This window comes from Zootoca vivipara, chromosome 4, assembly GCF_965207765.1.
Source record: "Zootoca vivipara chromosome 4, rZooViv2.hap1.1, whole genome shotgun sequence".
Lineage (NCBI taxonomy): Eukaryota > Metazoa > Chordata > Lepidosauria > Squamata > Lacertidae > Zootoca > Zootoca vivipara.
In genome coordinates, this window is record NC_142587.1 from 19997603 (window position 1) to 20019964 (window position 22362).

Here is a 22362-nt window from a genome sequence, read left to right on the forward strand (position 1 = left end):
GAAGACATAAAGGACTGTGCAAACCTGCTCCTTGCCTCTCCTTCCTCTACAGTTCCACTTTAATTTCCTTTATTCGGCATATGGTCTGAAAAGCAGTGGAATGAACTAATCTCATTCCGGTGCTTACTGATCTCCCAGCCCTTGGGCAATGGGCAATTTCAATTTCTTTAGGAGCAATTCCAAGAGGAAATTTCCTAAGCTCTTCATTCAGTGCTTGAGCAGTAAAGTGGACATGAAGGAAATGTGGGGAGGAGGGCACCTTTAAAAGAAGCCAAGTGTCTTCCTTCTGTAACCTGTCATGTGAAGCTTTTTTACTATGGAATACCGGGAGTATAAAATATATGGGAGGAGCACAGAGAGAAGAAATGCTATGGTGCATCTGCAGCAGCACAACCAGACGCCTTCATCTGCCCCAGCTGCGACAAAACATGTCTCTCCCATATCGGTCTCTACAGAGACAACAAGCTCTGCAACCTTCCGACTTCACCCCTAAAGGCACACTCCTCCATTGTTTCCCTAGAGTGATGGACGGATGCCAGCAGTATTCTACCGTGTGTTGCGGACAGGCAGATAGCTGGCATGTAATTTTTATTATTATTCCATTTATACCTCACTTATCCTCCAAGGAACTCAAGAGTGAGGTAGGTTAGGCTGAGTGGCAGATGCCAGGTCACTCACTGGGCTTCATGTCTGAGCGGACTTTTTAAGCCCACTTTTTGCAGGTCCTCATCTAACGTTCTAACCCTTATAGCACACTGACTCTCCATGAGAAGGAATCCCCCAGTAAGGGATATTTGGATATTTGGGTAATACAGTGTGTGTGTGTGTGTGTGTGTGTGTGTGTGTGTGTGTGTGTGTGTGTGTTAAAGGCACACTCATCCTTAAAAAAGAACCACGAAAACAAATGACCCAAATGATATGTCACCAGGAAAAGAAAACAGCACTCCGCTCTTGCTGCTCATTTTCTAGGCTTTCCAGGTTGGCATTTCAGAAGTCCCGTTTCTGTGGTCTCTAGGAATTAAAAATATTGATTGGCCCATGTCCTGATTCCCTGCAGTTTCCTCCTTTCTAAAAGGTAGAAGTCTACTGTCACAGTAAATTTGTTAGTTCATTCGGATATTCTGACTGAACTCCATGGGCTCGGGGCCAGTGGGGGCTGGGTGTCTGCTCCTACCCCTTAGAAACAGACTTTTTTCTACAACCCTGTTACTGGTACAAGTACAACTTCTGAGAAATATTATGTTATGGTTTTTTTATTCCAAATGATCTGATTTCTTTTTAAAAAAAACCTATTACATTGTATTGTCTATTGCCTCTGGATCTGATACATCTAAGTCTCTTTAAAAAGGTAAAGGGACCCCTGACTATTAGGTCCAGTCGTGACTGACTCTGGGATTGCGCGCTCATCTCGCGTTATTGGCAGAGGGAGCAGGCGTACAGCTTCCAGGTCATGTGGCTAGCATGACAAAGCCACTTCTGGCGAACCAGAGCAGCACACGGAAACACCATTTACCTTCCCGCTGTAATGGTATCTATTTATCTACTTGCACATTGACATGCTTTCAAACTGCTAGGTTGGCAGGAGCTGGGACCAAGCAACGGGAGCTCACCCTGTCGCAGGGATTCGAACCGCCGACCTTCTGATTGGCAACCCCTAGACTCTGTGGTTTAACCCACAGCGCCACCTGCGTCTGCATCACAAAAGACTTCCAGAAATGCTTATTTAGGAGAAAATCTCACTGTATTCAGTGAAGTTTAATTATTCACCATAAGTAGGTTTAGGATTGCAGCCTTAGGGTCTATACTACTGATATATGGTCATTTTGATTTCATTGAAGAAACTGAGGCAAGAAAAACTACTGGTATTCAGTTTTATTGACTAACTGCAATCTTTGTGACTTTTACATTTTATCAGGAAGTCTGAGGGCCTGGTCAAATTCCCTTCTGCCTCTTCTTGCACTGTTTGCACCCAATGTAGTGCAAATTAGTGCATTCATTAATCCAAAATGAAAATGTTTATTTTCTCTCAGAAACAAATTCTAAAAACATTTGTGAGGAAGAAAACATTTCAGGTAGGATATTAAGCAAGCTCTGTGCTCACAATAAAAGCTTTGATATAGTTCTGGAGCTTTCAGGTTTGGGGATATTCCTAGGGTATCCAGGAGGAGGTTTTTGAATTTTTTGCCATTTTCAAATATGAGCATGTTTGGGGCACTCAGTCCTTTAAATGTTTCATCGCCTTCTGCCCCAAGACAAGTAATGAAATCAAACCAATTTGAAACCTAAAAGTACAGGCCTGCTTTTGATATTCAAGACTTGATAGCAGAAAATATAAGCCATTGTACCTGCTCAACTCATTACTAAACCGCCACAAACTTCTGCAATGACTGTGCAACCAAATCAGATGCTTGAAAGGTCACTGAGATTATATTGCAAGATATAAATGACCGCTTGGTTTATTGGGCATCGGCCTTAGGACTTCATGCACTAATACATATCCGGCACAAGTGACTGTTTATTCCAGTTAGTAACAAACATCTATGTATTTTGCAAGAGTCTGACATCATCCTATGAGCTGCTGGAAGCTGTTGCCGAACATCTGCGTGAGACACAGTTCCCATAACTTCAGCCGCCAATGCTATCTGAATAAATTAAAATAACTTTCCAGTTTTTAGTTTGAGAGTACAGTTTGCATTCATCTAAATAAAAATATTTTGAAGAACAAAATCATGGACCTGGAGACAACCTATTGATTTGAGGGGTACAAACTGAGTGGAGTGGAGGTTTTAGAACAGGATTTCCTCAACTTGGGTCTCCAGTTGCTTTTGGACTACAGTTCCCATCATCCCTGGCCACTGGTCATGCTCACTAGGGATGATGGGAGATGTAGTCCAAAAACAACTGGAGACCCAATTTGGGGAAACCTTGCTTTAAAATAAGGATGAGGACCCTGTGGCCATCTAGGTGTTGATGAACTCCAATTCCCATCAGCCCCAGAAAGCATGGCAAGCGGTTGGGGTGATAGGAGTTGGAGTCCTTCAACATCTGGCAGGCCATGGCTTCGTCATCCTTCCTTTAGAATTACACAGTGTTGGTTTCTTCCATGTGAGGCTAAGGAAACTGCAGCTCTTGAACAATTGATAGACAGATCAATCTAGTAGTGGTTCTGGGGAGTGGCGTGCTATTATTAATTCTAGGAAATATTTAAAGCACTACTTAAAAAAAAACTTATCCACATTTCACTGTGTAAGCCATACCTACACAACCAAGTATTTCAGCAGATGTTGATAGTCCTGTTTTCTTACAAGACTGCTTGCACCAAGCCACCAAGCTTTTATTTGGGATGCAGTTCTTGATCTGACACAGCATCTCTTTCTGTCCCTCAAAGCCACTTCAGGAGAGCAAATATTTTGACATGAAGAGTAGAAAAGATAAGCATGAGTATGTCCTGGGATTCTAAGGACACATTGACAAATAAACTTGCAATATCCGCTTTGACATTACATGCAGCTGAAGTGTAAGGTGTACTTTGGCCATTAGGAAGCTGAATTCCCCAGCCACAGGATGGGTGTGTTTTCATCTGTTGAAGCTGCAAAAGATCACCACATGTATGCAGTCTAGTGAGAAGCGTTCCACCAACTGATATCACGAGAAGGTTAAAAATCAGTGAAAATACAGTACTGCTGCATGCCGCTGCACATAGTAATGTGTGTTAGGTCCAAATTTAGAAGGAATACTGTTCCACCACAAAAAAAAACCAAGTACTGTATGTTTGGAATACTGTCTGTTTTTATGTAGTAGGGAAAGAATCTGGTCACCTTATTCCTGTAAAAGCAACCACACTGTTTATTACAAGTTCCTCATACACAGTTTATACACTAGTGATTTGAAGCAAAAGGGGAACACATTTCATGATAACCGTCAGCCTTTGACATAGCGCTGTTTCCCCCGGTCGTGACAATGGAGCAGAGGTCTCTCCTATATCTTTGGGGGCATTTATTGGCTGGCCAGCTGTATTGTTTTCTAATGACAGCCAGAGAGATTTATCTGAGGAAGAAGGACTGAACCCACACTTACCCATGGTTAGAGCCTGAGAACCAGGACCTGAAGTTATATATAACTCTAACCATACGTCATAGATAACTACTTTGATGACAAGTTTAGAACACACAATACATTGGTAAAGATGGGGCCAAGAGGTTAGATCGCTGGAAATTAAGGCTGTCTTGTGGCTTTTCTTGATAAGTAACCCCAAAATAGTTATTTTCTTCAGATGCCTTTCATGTGCTTTTAGAACAAGTTAATGTTAAATTAAGCGTCCTAATATTGAGGACATTACAGTAGCCGGTTGAAATGCATGGTTCCAGTTGGACAGGAGAGCAGCTTGAAAGCCTTTTTTGAAATAGTAGCTAATTAACTACCATGTAAAATTAATGTTAACTTGTATCTGTCTGTCTGTCTACCTTGGGGGTCTTAAATGTCCTTAAAATATACAGTTTCAGGGTGCTGTCAGCAGCTTGCCCAGGAAAGTATAAAGGCAAGGAAAAGTTTCTTACAGTCCCTTTTTATTTCAAACTGTACAGAGAGAGGCCATAGAACCCAGCCTCTTGGATAATGGCATTGTTCCGAGTGAGTCACACACACCCCTTTTCTCCCACTTCCTTATTCATCATCATCATCATCACCTCCATTACGGGTGCTGCTAAGTGCCCTCAGTCTTTGAGCTCTTTGCTCTCCCACTTTTAAGGCTCGCTGGGTTCTGGGAGGCGGTGGGTCTGGAATGCTTTCTCGTGACAACGTGTCAGCCAGCTGCTGCTCTGGCTTTCCCATTATTTCCCAACTTTTCCCCTCATCTGCCTCTGAGCTGTGACCTCCCGCAAACCACCATGCTGTAAATCTGTACTGTCTTCCTCTTCCATCCCCCTCAGGATGGGAAGGTGGTCTCCACCACTCCTCCTCCTCTGCCTAGCAACTGATAATATGTTGCCTGCATCTCAACTCCCTGTTTCAATAGACATTGGGTCTCATCCGTCACAGGAGCATCACAGGGGCAGCCAAGGCTTTGTATCCATCAATGGGTGGCTCAGATTCCTTCTTTCCCTGCCCGACTGCTAGCAACCATGAGTGGAAACTGGTCCTGGCTAGGTAACCAGTTGTTAGCTGCCCCACAGTGTATTGCTATCCACTCTGGATTTCCATAACGGTTCTGACTGTAAAGGGAATGACCGCTCCACACATCAAACGGGGGGCGACTTTTGCGTGGTCGCGCGCAGCCCCCTGATCCCATAGGGCGACTCCCTGGTAGTTCAGGGCTGACATCGCCTTCCCAGGTAGGATGCCAGGGGTCTCCACCTACCCAAGCCTAGCATCCAATCCTGCCTGGGGAGGTGTTGCCAGGGGTTGACCAGGTAAGGGGAGGGACTTTCCAGCTCACACAATAGAGGTTGAATCTTACCTCCAAGCACCAGTTGGTCCCAGAGCTTCTCCCACCCTCCACACCCTCATTCAAGTTGCTTTTGCAGGTTAACCTTTCTTCCACAGGTACACAGGCGCTGCTACGTCAAGGCCGCGATTGAAGAGCCGGAAATGAATTTTCCTGCATTAGCAGGTTTTGCCTTTCCTGTAGCAATACGTCACAACTTTGGCTGTTTCAGGCCTTGGGCGGAATTCTTTGGCGATTTTTCTAGAGGGAGGGGCGTGAGGCGGAGACCTCACCCCCTTGCGGCAACAAGATCGGGGTATTGGGGGAAGCCTTGACCATACCAATAGGTGTCATCGCTTCCCCCTTCCAGCGGCGGCGAACAGGGGCCGGGCTCTCTCTGCTTGAACATATGTTCTCCAGAGCCAGCCCCAACCCCCATACATGTGGATAACCCCGAAGCCTCCCAGATCCCCGGCTGGAGACTGGGAAGGATAACGCCCGATGCCTGAGCCAAGGTCTCCCTACATCTGAGTCTTAATAAAGTTGTGGCCAATTTGAATCCCATAGCACGTTGCCTTGTGTCTTTATTCCGCTTGGGGGGGCGCCTGGGGGTTTGGGGGGCTCCGCCTGTCCGCGCAATAAATAAAAGCATGCATAAACAGAAAAACATAAAGGAATTACAATGCCCAGGTTTCGCCATTATGAACCTTTATTGTTTTATTTTCACGAGATGCATATGCCAATTTATATGTAGAGATGTAAATTTAGAAATAATTACTATAAATTAAAAAGAGATACACCTCACTGTAGTGAGGGAAACTGTGATCAATTGAACTGCATGCCTGCTCAGTCTGCTGGTCAGATGTTAAGGGTGAGGGGCAATTTCAAGGCCCCTGCCTTCCCCTTATTATGGTTACTGATCTTGGAACAAGGCTCAGACCGGACTCTCCTTCAAATAGAGGGCTCCTCCAAGGAGAGAACTAGAAAACAAGAGGCCACCCATACTAGATAAATAAGATTTTCCGTGAGGCTTCACTGACCTGCAATAGTCACCATGTCCCTCCTTTCGGCTAGCAGAACAAAAACAAATTATGCAAATTAGGAAAAAAGTAGAACAAATCATTCAAATTAAGAGGAACCGTGCCCATTGGCTGAAGTTTCATAACAAGATATAGATCATGTGATTTACAAATCACTGAATTTCCCTTTCCCTGGAACTCAGCCTGCATTGCTTTAGTGAATAAATTCTCCCTCTCCCTCTCTCTCTCCATTGGAGATTACATACAGCCTAGGCTATGAATTGCAGCACTTAACAGAAAAAAGCAATGATTTTAAAAGACAGAAATGGTAACAGGGAAGAATTCCTAGGCTGCATTCTAGGGCACTGGGGACCCTCTTACAACAGTTATATGCCAATACTGCTGCGAAAAATTGATTGTACTTCTCTCTTTAGAATGAGTCTGCGGCTGTTTCCACTGACACTTTCAAGCTTGTCCTCATGCTGTAAATGGTTATTATAAGAACTCAGATTAATGCCCCTGCCTTTTAAATTGTTCTCAATATAAACAAAGCGGACTGTAAAGGGTTCAATGTTTTCCAGCATAAAGATTCCATTTTCCATTTGCTGACATAACAGGAAAACTTTACAGGCTATATTCCTTTTTTTATGTGTCTGATCTAATGGTTCATTTGTTTATATTAGATGTGAAGGGGGGGTTCCCTTCAGAGAACCATAAACGTGAATTTAAAACATATAATACGTAGCTTATCTCAAAGAGATTTCTAAATAAATGGCACACCCTTAGCTGGCCACTAGAAGATACACAAATTATGCCAAGGTGGAAGGAAGGAAAGGGAGACCAAATTTTCAGAAACTTCTCTGCTTAGTAATCTGTTCTTGTTTGCAATACTTTTCTTTCCATTTCTTTTTACACAGCGGGCCTGATCCAGAGATCATCTACACGAGAGTTTACCATCTGCATTCAGCTCTAATGCATATGCACCAAACATCTACCATATGTTAGCAATTTATTCCTTGGAATAAAATATGATTTGTGACCTCAGCACCACCTGACCAGTTGCTGGATCCTTGTGGTTATTTAAAGGCATTTTTGACATACAAATTATAACTAAATCATAAAAAGGAGCGTCTCCACCCCCATCGTTCTGCCCGGACACTGAGGTCCAGCGCCGAGCATCTTCTGGCTGTTCCCTCACTGCAAGAAGCAAAGCTTCAGGGAACCAGGCAGAGGCCTTCTCGGTAGTGGCATCCGCCCTGTGGAATGCTGTCCCATCAGATGTCAAAGAGATAAACAACTACCTGACATTTAGAAAACACCTGAAGGCAGCCCTGTATAGGGAAGTTTTTAATGTGTGACATTTTAATGTATTTTAATCTTTGTTGGAAGCCGCCCAGAGTGGCTGGGGAAACCCAGCCAGATAGGCGGGGTACAAATAAAAAATTATTATTATTATTATTATTATTATTATTATTATTATTATTATTATCATGTGAAATGTATCATTGCTTGTCTTTCGGAAATCCAACATGCAAGAGAAAGCAGTCCTTTCAAATATATTTCACCCCTTCTGTATCCGCTGCCCAAATCATAGCTGCCAAGTTATCCCCTTTTTAAAGGGATTTTCCCTTATGCTGAATAGGCTTCCTCGCGAGAAAAGGGAAAACTTGGCAGCTATGGCCCAAATATTTTTTTTCTGGTACCACCACTACACATGTATAATAAATTTATTTTTGCCTGTGTGTTCGTAGAGAGTACTCTGACTTCAGATAAATGTCTCAGATGGTTTTTGGATTCTCGCATGGAAAATTGACATCACAGTGGGAAACACTTGTTTGGCCTGGAACACCTGCAGCCTGCAGTTGAACTGCCCATAATGACTGTTCAAAACATCACATTGTTTCTTCAAGGATGCAGAGTTGGTGGGAATCAAAACACAGCATGCTTCATTACAAGTAAACTCAAGCATGCTACAATCTTAGCAGATCCTTTTGGATCAGTGCCTGGCTTGGAATTCCAAATGAGCCAGGGAATCGGTGGTTCTCCTCAAAAAAGTCAGCTCTCCAAAGCACAACAGACAGCCTCTTTTAAATTTTTCTTGGCCGGGGGGGGGGGGGGGGCGGAATACAGCACAGCAAGGAAATTGCTTCTGATCACCAACCTATCTGTGTATCAATCTGAACCCAAATGGGATACTAAACACCACTGAATTTCGTCCCAGTTGCAGCTGCCACGTTAAAGTGAGCTGAACGCCTCAACAGTGGGTGCTTTTCCCCATTGATAATGGCAGCTTGGGAGGGTAATTTAAGTTGAGTTAGCCCTATCTTACCCCATGGAGGCAAGTCTTTAGAGCAGTGTTTTGTTTTTTTTCAGCTGGAGCACAGTTCTGGCAACTCTCAGGGGGGGAGCCATTGTGGGCTCCTCCCAACTGCTTCTTGCTTTTATGTACTTCTGAGCATGGGCGTACCCAGGATCAAAACTAGGGGGGGGCAAGGGGAGGGGCCAAGGCACAGAAGGGGAGGGGCCACAAAGTGGGCGGGAACAGCGAACTCGCGCTCCGCCGGGCTGTGCCCCTCCCTAGAAGCAGGGCTGGTGGGCGGAGGCGGAGCCCAGCCCAGCGGAGCGCGAGTTCAGCGTTCCCGCCCGCCGCGCCGCGCTCTCTGGTTCCCCGCCGCGCTTGGCCTTGCCAGAGGGCGCGACGGGGAGCTGGAGGGAGGGCGCAGCGCGGCGGGCGGGAACGGCGAACTCGCGCTCCGCCGGGCTGTGCCCCTCCCTAGCAGCAGGGCTGGTGGGCGGAGGCGGAGCCCAGCCCAGCGGAGCGCGAGTTCGGCGTTCCCGCCCACCGCGCCGCGCTCCCTGGTTCCCCGCCGCGCTTGGCCTTGCCTGAGGGCGCGCCGGGGAGCTGGAGGGAGGGTGCGGCGCGGTGCGGCGGGAATGGCGAACTCGCGCTCCTCCGGGCTGTGCTCCGCCTCTGCCCACCAGCCCTGCTTCTAGAGTAGGGCAGCTGCCCTAACTTGCCGCATGGTGGGTACGCCCTTGCTTCTGAGAAGCCCCAAATGAACATTTCAAGTCAAAACGCATGATGGCCAGTGTGTGTGAGTCTACATTTTTTTAAATATCTAGGACTCCACCTAGCTCCTAGCCTCTCCTAGCTGCGATTGGTCAAGCTACGGGGCAGAGCCAATTCATATTTTAGTGTTGCCCTTATAGAGACCCCTGCCTGAAATCATGAATGCTGCTGCCAATCAATGTACACTGAGCTAGATGGATTGACATAAGGTGGCCTCCTATCATCCTATAATGGATTGACAGCCAAAGATACTGGTAATATCTCTGTCCTCCAGCGCCTTGCCAATGTGGTACACTATGGAACAAAGCTAGCAAATATTATAAGGTAATGAACATCTTATTGTGATTTAATACAAGAGAGCTCTAACTTGATTAACCTTGGTAGCTTGTTCTGCCTCACTTCCTCTCCGTAGCAGGCTACATCCTTTCATCCCTCGCATTTTTCCTTCCATCTCATAAAATAACTTTCCCCTCACAGCTGCCACTCTCCAGCCCCAAACACTTGCCACCTGAGGTGGTTGGCTGCCTCACTTTGCCTAATGATAGGGCTGGCCCTGGAATCAGGTATACTGCCTTTTCCTCTTTGTGCGTGTAAGAATTGGTCACTTTTAAAAGAATAGAAATTAAAATGATAGCTGAACATTCAGGAAGATGGCTTGGAAGGACTGGTTGGGGCCATGACCAATGATGTCAATAAACGTTTCTCAACAACCTAGAGATTGAGTCTGTACCCACTCCTTTCCATAAGACTGGAAGGGGGAAAGTAGGCAAGGGGCAGAGGGGGGGAAATTGCTTGATTTATCTTCACTGTTCAAATGACTAAGCTTCAAACTCTTAGAGCAGAAAACACTTCCTGGATTTTAGGAGACATGCTGTGTTGCAACATTCAATGTCTTTCATGCTGTCATAGCAATTCGTTGCAAATTAATGGTTATCACAGAAGACTTCCCCTTCCAAAATTAAACAGTTGCTCACTACAAATCATACAAATGTGCTACTTTGATCCCAAACACACAAGTCATTCTCATGCTCCCCACCCCCAGAGTTGGCCCTCCATGTTTCTCAACTTGAATATATATCTTGATTTTACCAGCAGCCATGTTACCAAATGTATCAACAGGATAATTAACTCACTTTAGAGCCGTAAACATGTTCCCTGAATTTCATGTAGCTGTGTCATATGGCCATGACGCCGCTCAGCTGTCTTTTTGCTAGGCCCCTGGACAACCATGTTTAAGTGGGGAGCAGACCATGAAATCATAGCCAAAGCTGGCTTTCAGATCTCGTGCTAACCATGGTTTCTCATTACACCCAAAAGTACAAAAGTACCACGCAAAAGTGATTAGAAAACGAAAACCAACATAAGGCAGGCAAAACAAGCCACAGTTCCTTTGCAAGGTTTACCCTGGTTTGTTTAGCAAGTTAAGGGTAAAGGCAAACACAGCCACAGTGGAGTTTATTTGGGTCTCAGCTTTCCAGAAACATTTCACTACTGCCCTTTTTCTTAGGAATGCAGGTTTCAGGCTATTCATACCTCTTTCTCACCAGTTTTCTGAGGATGCTATTCGATAGCCCTTTGCTAGATTCTCAACACACCGGGAGAGAAAAGGCCTGATGAAAGTTTGTTTACCTTTTCTCACCACAGGCTAAGGGGAAAGTTTTAAAGGAAGCAGCTGCACCAGCTTAGATAATAACGTAGTATGGCCCATCTCTCCCTATGAAGTGCTTTAATCCTCTGTATTTACTCAGCAAGGAAAACAGTACTTTCTACAATGGATTTTCATTCCTCACCTTTGACAGAGGAAATGAACTACCTCAGCTGCAGAAGTTTCCCCTGCTATTGGCTTCATTTCAGTTCTGTGTCCCTTTTTTAAGTCCCTGGGAAAGTCAGCAACAGCTGACCAACCTAGTGACTTCAAGGAATTTTGTCCCGCAGTCTTTTGTGTGTCTTCTGCTCGAGGGAAGCTATTGACCAGAACAACTTTCAGATGTTTCAATTCTAGCAGTTTGGGCAGGAGAGCATTAATAGATCTAGGAGTACTGCTGCAGGCTGCCTTCCTTGTCTTAATAAAGTTGCCATATACTGTATCTCCATTGTCATGGAAACTAAAGGTAATTGGCCCACAATGTTGAAGAACAGCGGCCCTCCTCCACTCTGCAGCCAAGGGTGTCCTTTCTAGGTACCTGTGAAGGACAAAAGGCAGTTTTGAGTTGAAGAGAAGCTAAATACATTGGGCTTGTCCACATTGGAGTTTATTGTGTATTAGGGCTGCCATTCGTCTGGAATTTCCCAGAAATAGCCGGGATTCATCCATTGGAAACTGGTTAAAATGTCCAGGAAAACTCAGGCGCATTGAATTTTTGGCAATTTTCTGGAACAAATACCAGTAGCTTCATCTCGCTTTCAGGTTGAGGGATCCAGCGTTTGTCCACAGACATCTTTCCGGGTCATGTGGCCAGCATGACTGAACCGTTTCTGGTGCAATGGAACACCGTGACAGAAACCAGAGTGCAGAGAAATGCTGTTTACCTTCCCGCTGCAGCAGTACCTATTTATCTACTGCACTGGTATGCTTTCAAACTGCTAGGTTGGCAGAAGCTGGGACAGAGCAACGGAAGCTCGCCCTGCCGCGGGGATTCAAACCGCCGACCTTCTGATCGGCAAGCCCAAGAGGCTCAGTGGTTTAACTTTAGACCATTCGCCAAGTGGTAAATTGCAGCAATGTGTGTGCAACCACTTGGTAAGCTAGTCCTCTGTAATGTTCTGCCAACTGGCATACTGGTTCAGGCATAAAGCTAACAGGCCCCTCTCTGCTTAGCAGGGTGTCGGCTGCGGACACATCACTTTGCCATTGGTCATCTGCATTTTTCCTGAAATGGTTGTTAAGATGCACATAACTGTGAGTCTGGCTCAAACTGACCTAACTGGAAGGACCACAAAATAGCAACTGAATAAACCCCACTCTTTATAGCTGAGATAAGCTGAGTACAATGAACAGACTTTGACATCGTTGACCCTACATTGGCTAAAGTGGATTAGACAACTGTGGGTAGCTGACTGGACTCCAAACAAAGAGGCAGCTTCATTCCCTGTGAAATTATTAGATAGTTGCTCAAGGGTAAATTCTCCCATCACATGATATACAGTGTCCCCTGTCTATTGACAAAGATTTCTTCTCTCCCGAGTCCAATAGTATAACACTGAGCCATGAATGATAGTTTTCTGATTCCCATCACCGCTACAGGCTGTGTACACACCAGGCATTTCAATCACATATGAGGTATATGGCTTCCCCCCAAGGATCCTGGGAACTTGCATATCTTCCAACATTTTGACGATGAAACTAACAACGTCCTATTCTATTATTATTATTATTATTATTATTATTATTATTATTATTATTCCTCACCCATCGGACCAGGTCACCCCAAGCACTCTGGCCAGCTTCCAAAATATATAAAAACATAGTAAAACAGTTTTTTAATTTAAAAAAACCCCATACAGGACTAGGGATGTCTTCTAAAGGTTGTGTAGTTACTAATCTCCTTGGCTAGGGGGTTGCTAACTCCATACCCTCCAACATTTCTCCAATGAAAATTGGGATGTCCTATCACACCCGCCAACATTTCTCCAATGAAAATGGGGACGTCCTAAGGAAGACCAAGACATTCCTGGTTCAAATGAAAAACCAGGATGGTTTCTGTAAATCCAGAACTGTCCCTGGGAAATAGGGGCACTTGGAGGGTCTGAACTTAATAGTTTGTTAAGGGTACTGCAAATTGCAGGTCCCAGTAGGCAACAGTGCCCCACCTGGTGGGATGCTAGAATAGCATCTCTTCCCCACTTTGTACCACATACACTGTGGTCCTACAGTAGTTCCAGAAGACAGATGTGAGCACCAACTTTATGGAGCATCATATCTGACCAGAGCCAAATTTAGGGTGGTACAGGCAGTTCCCCCTCACAGGATGTCAAGCTGAGGGAAGGCAAAATTGCTGTTGTTGTGGGTGTTGTTGTTGTTGTTGTGAGAATAAGAAGTATTTGGGGAGAAGCACCAAACTTTGTCCTCGCTCAGGTGCCATATTAGCAAAGTCCAAACTGTATCTGACAGTTAAAATTGGCATAAATGCATAAGAACAGCCCTGCTGGATCCAACCAAAGATTCATCTAACCAGGAGTTCCCAAACTATTTCCCCCACAGACCACTTGAATATTGCTGAGAGTCTTAATGATTTCTCCGCCTGTTTCAGCAATGTGTTGTGCTAGGTGCCCTGTGATTTTTGTGTGTGTGTGCATGTGTTTTATTGATTCTCTGATGTCTCAGAGTCAATTTTATGGTATTACAATTTGAATTCCACAAAATGCAATATGAAATTTAGGAATAATAAAATGCAACATAAATCAAAGAAGCAATAAAATACATGTAAAAATCAGTGTGGATATTCAATACACAGCAACCGCCATTCACAGCTGCTGCTCCCAGACACACACAAACACACTGTGGACCATGTGAATGAAGCCTGCAGAGCAGTGATGGTCTGTGGACCACGATTTGGGATTCCTGATCTAGTCCATCACCCTGTTCTCACAGTAGCCAGTCAGATACCTGCAGGAAGTCGACAAGGCAAGCAGGGCATGAATGCAACAGTTGCAATTCCCAACAGTTTGTATTTAGACGCATATCGCCTCCAATACTGGAGGGAGCATATAACCATCATGACTTTGATAGCCTTATTCTCCATGAACTTCTCCAATCCTCTTTTAAAGACATCCAAGTTGGTGGCCACCACTCCATCATGTGGGAGTGAGTTCCAGAGTTTAACCAGACAACTTAGGAATAAGTACTTCGTTTTGCCTATCTTTGTAGCAGTGATTTCAGGGTGACATCGGCATGCTGCGTCAACCTGTCAAAGCGCAGGAATAAACCATAATAGTTTAGTGCTGGCAAGCCACGCTAAATGTCAAGATGGGAAACACGTATCAATAGGAGGGATCAATGGGACATTACAGGGCAGCAGGTCATGGCAGAGCAAGGTAGAGCAAGGCAGAGCAAGGCAAGGCAAGATGAAGCAGGATTTGACAAGTCGGAACTGGTCAAGGAGAGGCAAGTCAGAAGAGAACAATGGGGTCCTGGAAAACTACTGAGAGGGTCGTGAGTTGGTCAAGGAGGGATATTTTGAGAGTAGGCATGTGACATGAGCATGGACAGAGTACATGAGAAACAGCACGTATGCAATGGAGACCATGTGGGAAAGTTTTGGGGTGTTGCCGAAAGTAATGTGCACAGGAAGCATTGCCTTGTATGGAGTCAGATTGCTGTCATTGGTGGAAAGTTACGCTAACAGGATAATCATTAACTGTCAAAATGCCTGTCAATAAAAGGAAGCGCTCGGGCTTGCCCAGGGTCGCCTTCTGCAAAACCATCCTGTCTTTCTCGTGTCATCTTTGCCAGCGCCGCATATCTTGAATCAACTTCAGTGGACTCTAGTATTCTGAGAGAGGGAGCAAAGCTTCTCTCTGTTCACTTTCTCTACACCATGACAAGACAGTGTTCAGGAACCCATCTTGAAACTCCCATTCCGTGTTGATTAGTATACAGGTATTCCTAGGATCTCTTTCCTTAACAGGCACACCATTCTTCAACAACAGCCTTTATGTTTTCATTCTGACAGTCCAGTTTTTTCACAGAGGTCGCCACAAAGTAATTGCAAAACTTCTGTGGTTTATCCCCAAGTGAGCAAAACTGTTTTGCATTCTGTTTTATTTGACAGGATTTTCTTGGCACATCCTCTTATAGTATCAAATATTCTCAACAGCAAGAAAGGAAGGAAGGAAGGAAGGAAGGAAGGAAGGAAGGAAGGAAGGAAGGAAGGAAGGAAGGAAGGAAGGAAGGAAGGAGTTTACAATATTGTTGCTTTGCTGGCATTGGTATTTTAACAGGCAAGATAGGACAAGAGAGTACAGTGCTACCTCTACTTACGAATAACTCTACTTATGAATGTTTCTACTTACGAACGGAGCTCCATCCGCCATCTTGGATGCGGTTTAGATATGATTTTTTCTACTTACGAATTTTTAGATAGGGTTGCTTCGACTTACGAATTTTTCTCCCAATGCATTCCTATGGGATTCGACTTACAATTTTTTTCGAATTACGAATGTGCGTTTGGAACGCATTTAATTCGTAAGTAGAGGTACCACTGTAACATATAAAGCAGGCCAAATCCTGACTCTCAGCGTAGGAAAAAAAAATGCCCAAGCTCTGATGGCAGCATGAGATCATTATCATAACTTGAGTTATTTAGCAGGGTTGCAAGCTTTAATCTTAAATTAGTAGATACAACTAAAGCTGTGCAACCATCACCTTTATGCATGAGTCTGCGTCTTTGCATAAATTTCTAGTTCATAGAATCACCTCCATTATCTAGCTCAGGGCTCCCCAAAATGTGCACCTAAGCTTTGGTGCAACAGAAAACAAACTTGCTCCATCATCTACGTAACATCTCTTCAAATATTTTGAAATGGTCATCATATCACCTCTTCAATGCCTACACATTCTCTGCAACGGTGCAAAGCAACTCGTGCCAAACCTACTTCGATCACAGAACACAAGAAGAACAGAAGCTTGCATCCAATGTTAGTCATGCTCAGAGCAGACCCACTCAAATTAATAGACATTACTAACTCAGGTCCATTAATTCCAATGGGTCAACGGTGAGTAGAACTTGGCTGGATGCCACCAAAACTGTCTTGGGTCAGTCTGTGATGGGCTCAGAAATATCCCTGGGAGAAAAGCAGGTTCCTTTCCCCAGAATATTCTTGCAGTCAAGGCCTCAGCGTCTGAGAAGGAAGCTGGGAAGGTGGTCTCTGATCATGTCCCCATAATTATTACACTATAGTTTTGAGTGAGAACTGGAGTCAAGGAAATAAGACCATTAGCATTTTCGCCAACATGCAAGATTGTGTTTGAATAGAAACTTCAGCAGCTGCATCCAGTCTGGTTTCTTGACAGACTTTTGACCTCATAAATCACGAAGTTGGGCCCTCCATGCTATGGATCAATCGCTGAACTTTGTCTCACGACCCCCAATCTCCAAACAGCCAGGCTTCTTGTCCTCCTGCTGAACAAGGAGTAAAATTGGACATTGTTCAGAGAACAGTAAGCAATTGCACATCTCAGTCATAGGATGTGATGTCGGGGGAGGATAGGATCAGAGTTGTCAAGACTTCTTTTTTTATTATTTTTGAAGGCAACTCTGCACCAAAACGGAACAAAGAAGAACTTTTATAAAGCGGTGCGCATTGTCCAAAATATTGAGAGCTCACTTTCAGCAACACATCAGTGTAAAGCATATAAAGCATAAGGTTTCGGTTCAAAAGCACTATTGGTAGTTAGAACAAGGAAACATAATCTCCAAGTTCATATCATTGGAGGGTGTTCTGAATGTGGTGCTGAAGTTCTGACCTGTAATGGCAGGAAAGGTAGTTTTTCAGCATGTGTGTACTAATGTCATCCAAAACACATTCAGTCCCTTTTAGGACCATCTTAGCAGTGAGTCCTGGAAATCCTGTTCCCTGCTTTGCAGGTCCCCCCCCACACCTGGCCTGGGAGGAGGGACCTGGACTGACTCCAGCTACAAAAGTTGAGACTGCTGAAAAGACTCCTGGGTAGTGGCGTTGTTTAGAGGGTTAATACAGTTTATCAACAAACCAGTGAACACCAAGTCTTGTAATACAACAGTCTGCGGCCAATTGTGTTTATAATTCAGGGCCAGCTTACACATTCCCCAAGAAATGGGGAAATCAGAGACTGCCAATCCAATCTCCATCACACAATAAGCTTGCACACATAGGCAAGCACATGAAATGATTTATGGGACTCATCACATTTCTGGAAAGGTAACATGAGACTCATTCCTAAACCCCGGAGATTCAGACATTTAGGGGATTAGTCTGCTTTCTCTCTCAGCAAAATCTATCATACAATCATCTAATTACATGGGTTTAACGTACTTAATTTATTGTAGCAGTTTGGCACTCTAAACTGCAGGAGTTCAGTCTGGCAGAAGATGGAATGTGGGTTTCCAACCCCACCTTCACCTCTCCCCAGCATTCCTTTTAAATCACAAAATTAGATTTTTGTGTGGCAACCAAATGGGCTGTCGGTGGCTCAGATGGGGTAGATAATGCTGGTTCTTTGCGGATATATGTTTATGCAGCAGTGTGTATAGGGTGGGTCCTGTGGCATTGTGGCATTGCTGGAGAGACATTCATCTATGTGAAAAGTCATGATCAATGGCTGGCAGCAGTCATGCTGAGAGAGTGGCTGTCGGTGTCACGACACTATTTCTTGTTTCTACTGGCTGTGGCCATTTGTGTGTGTCTCGACAGCGTTCTCCCCACTCGTGATCCCTGGCAAGGGGTATTCAGAGGCAAACTGTCATCGACACAGACAGGGTAATGGCCATCATTACAAGCAACCACTGGTGGTCTCATCTTCCATGAAAGGTGATGCAAAACTCTGGTATGAGGCAATTGGTCCTCCATCATTCCTCAGATGAAAATAGGGACATTTCTCACTCTCCCGCAACTGACCTTACTCGATGCCCTCTCTTTTTTGTCCCCCCACAGCCTGCAGAGCATTTCCTATCAGAAGAAGGGTGAGTGCCACACACCAGTAAATAAATTTTAGAAAGGGGCAAGATTAGACGCAGACACACAAAACATTTTTTTAAAATATCAAGACTCCTGGCACTCCGCTCCCTTTCTTCCTGCCCACTGGGCCTCCTCCTCCTCCTCCTCGCCTGCCCTCCAGCAGCTGCCCAAGGGAGGAGGCTGGTAGCAGCGGTCATAGAGAGGCAACAGAATGCTCCCTCGCCGCCATTGTTACTCAGGGCAAGTGCTAGCTCATCCTCGTCCCCGAGCTCAGTGGTGGGATCAAATCAGAAGCTGGGGTGGCTTTCATCATTCTGGGACGGTCCTTGGGAAATTGGGACACTTGGAGGGTATGTCTTCATGATTGATGGCTTGATGGGTTCCCTCACTACGAGACTTGAAGGTACAGGGAACCAGGCAGAGGGCCTTCTCGGTAGTGGCGCCCACCCTGTGGAACACCCTCCTATCAGGTATCAAACAGATAAACAACTATTTGACTTTTAGAAGACATCTGAAGGCAGCCCTCTTCAGGTTTTTAATGCTTGATTTTAACTGTGTTTTTAATATTTTGTTGGGAGCCGCCCAGAGTGGCTGGGGCAACCCGTTCAGATGGGTGGCATATAAATAATAAAATTATGGTGATGATGACATTTAGGATGATGGTGATGGGTTCTGTTGGTGTGCCTACACAGCCCCAGCTTCACTGGTACCCAGACCCAGCCAGGACCAGTGCTGTAGCAACTTGGGTGTCAAGAGGGCAACCTCTATTCTATGCATGTGTGAAGTAGCCAAAATTGTCCCCCGCAAGCAGTTTTCCACAATGATTTCCACTTTTGTGCTATCTTTTCAGGAAGCTCCCTTCCAGAGGCCACAGCTTCGCTATAGCAAGCTTATTTATCTTTGGTTTCTACATAAACGGCTCTGCAAAGCACGGGATTAAGCTAAAGCACACAACTGCCTTAAACTTTTCCATACCAATGAAGTAATATAAACAGAGTAATGTAAAGCAAAAAAAACCCAGACAATGGCCTTTGCCTCGCAGACTGAAAAGCAGCCACAGAACTACCCCTATTTGGTTATGGAATTGGTTCCCTCTCAGTGCGTGAATCCAGACTACTGCAGTGCTAATCTTCTGCTTGGCAAGTCTCTGCTAAAAATGGAAAATTTCAGTCTAACATTGAAAGGTACATAAAGGGTCAGCTTCTAGCAATTTGTGGGGGGGGGGAGTACCTTGTATAGTACTTTGCCCTGTGTGATTATCATAAGCAATGGGGGAGTCACATTCCTGTGCATCACAAGCCATAGCGGCTGTGTCTGTACTTTGCAGGTTGGTGTATTGTCGTGTAGTATGAATAGGAAGAATAAAAGACAGACATCTGTGCCATCTTGTCTGCTCAGATTTCATGGTCTGTCAGACTCAAAGAACTTAATTGTATATCATTTGTTCCCCGTGCCTGCCAGCCCCAGGGTTTGAGATCAGAGTGTACGATTTATTTCATATACTTTCAAAATAAGTAAACTTTAATGTTGTCCCAGGTGCTATAGAGATTTTGCTTTATTCTTTTCTGGCAAATTAGTATCAGGTCCCTTTTACCCATCACTGCAGCCCTTCAAAAATAAACAGAGTTTGGTGCATATAAAATAAAACATTTCCAATATTTGTTATGGTCTTCAATTCCTGAATAGATTTCTTTTGTGTATGTTTTTCAATAGGCAAAGTGGATATTTGCTTTCTAGCTGCACAGAAAGTCAAGTGTGGCTGATGGAGGGTGAAATAAAGGACTTGATTGTGACTTGTCTTATCATGGTTGAACCAATTTCAGGAATACCAGCCAGGGCATGTTGGACGATCATTGGAAACATCACAACCTTTCACAGAACAAATTAGATGTGCCAGAGTGAAATGGAAATGAACTCTTGTTGAAATCATCATGTTATGGTGGTGTAAATCACCTCTGTTTTTGCAGGCAGAAGCCTCAGGTTTCAAGGTTTGAGGGCTTTTCAGGAGTTACCTAGAGTAGATTTTTTTTCTAACAGGCATTGTAAAGGCAGTGCACAAAAATACTGCAAGCTCACAGGTCTGCCACTCTTAGTAATGAAAGGCAAAGCCTTGTGAATGTTATGTGCTTATAATCTTTTGCAAAACAACTATACTGAAGAATGGATACATTAACAGATAATCAACATATTCAGGTGAAACACTTCAGAATAAGAGGGTGGAGTGGTTCATTTGGCTGATTAACCACAACAAAAATCCTTGTGCTTATACCCTCCAATTCTAACATGTATCAGTGAGGGTCCTTTGCTGTGCAGTAGTCAACTCACCTTTTGGACTGCGAACTTTAATAGTTCTTGCCTCTTTGGAAAAAATACTTACCGTAATCTGCTTCAGGATCTTTTTTTGCTCTATAGCAGTGGTTCTTAAACTATCCACTGCCTCCCAACCACTTGAAAATGGGGAGGGTCTTGGCAGACCACTTAATGGTTTTTCTGCCTGTTGTAGCGATTATACTGCACTGTGCTAAATGCTACATTATTTTTAATTGCATTTTATCAGTTCTTTAAGCTGTTAGATTGTATTTTATTGTGTCACAATTTGCATTCCATAGTATTCAAATCATAAAATGATAAAATACAATAGCAAAGAAATACAGTTTAAAAGTCATTGTGTATATAAATTATAATAATATTTTGAAATAATAATAATTTATTATTTATTTGCATTTCATTGTATTCAAATCATAAAATCATAGAATACAATATAAAAAATAAAAGCAATAAAATAAAGTTTAAAAGTCATTAGGTATATAATTTATTATATTAATGTTATTATTTATACCCTATCCATCTGGCTGACATGTGGAGCATCTGAATAAAGCTTGTGGACTCTTGGTGGTCCACAGACCACAATTGGAGAACACCTGCTTTATATAACTGCTTTATATAGCTCCCAACAAAGTATTAACTGTTGTTAATCCTCTGTTGGAAGCTGCCCAGAGTGGCTGGGGCAACCCAATCAGATGGGCGGCATACAAATACAATAATAATGATAGTTACAGGTAGGTAGCTGTGTTGGTCTGGTGTAGTCGAAACAAAATAAAATAAAAAAATTCTTCCAGTAGCACCTTAGAGACCAGCTAAGTTTGTCGTTGGTATGAGCTTTCGTGTGCATGCAGTGTGCATGCATGTGGTCTCTAAGGTGCTACTGGAAGAAAAATTATTATTTTTATTTTAATAATAATGATGTTGATGTTGTTGTTGTGATGTGTACCCATCTCCTTTGCAGTTGTTTTTCTCTCTCACACAAACACATACACACTCTCTTGAGAACTTGGGTGAGTTCAGATTCTCAAAAGAGTTGAGGAATGTTTCTCAGAATGTTTTCGATCAATAATTGGGATGGGGAAAAGTTTCTAAAAAGTTCAAACACATCATATACTTGCTCTGAAGAAACCCAAAAGATTTTACCCTGGTGCTCTCAACAGAAAACGTCACTGTCCCTGCTCTGAAAAAGAAAGTCACAGAGCTGTGTTGCCCTGCAGTTCACCTCCACTGAAGTGTGGGTGCCACAAAATACTCTGGGGCTCATCAGTTCCACTGTGAAGGGGAGACGGAAGCATTCTGGCCAATGCCAACTAGTAACTGCTACACCTGTGGTCCTCGGGACCAGGGAGGAGGCCTAGCACATGATAGCTGAGCGTAGGAAAGGAGGCCAGTTTCCACCTAGGTGACTTGTTTTCTACCCTAAGATAGTCCCTGCTGTAATGTCTTGAATTCCAGCTGCAGGACTATCAAGAAACAACAGGCAATTGTTGGCTTCTTTTCTTAGAGTCGCCCCAGAATTCAGAGCTACCATGCAGAACAAGTAACCTTTAGTTCCAGGAGGTCAGGAGGAGGTAACTAACTAATTGATGGAACCATTCATTTGACAAGTGCTGACTGCACCGTATTGGTCCTGGGGTGAAATAAAGCTTTCCTGTGTTGCCTCTCTCTATGGCTTCAATTGTGTTCAGAAGGCATTGCCCTGCTTTGGGGTTGGATGATATAGAGCTTTATTATCATATCAGTTCTGCCTGAGGGCTGTTTCGTGCCTCTGTCTTGCTCCCCCATCCACATCTTCTTGGGTCATAAGGGAGAAGCTTCTGTCTCTCCTGCTACGCACCAAGGGTTTTGAGTGTATCAGAATGACAGTTTCA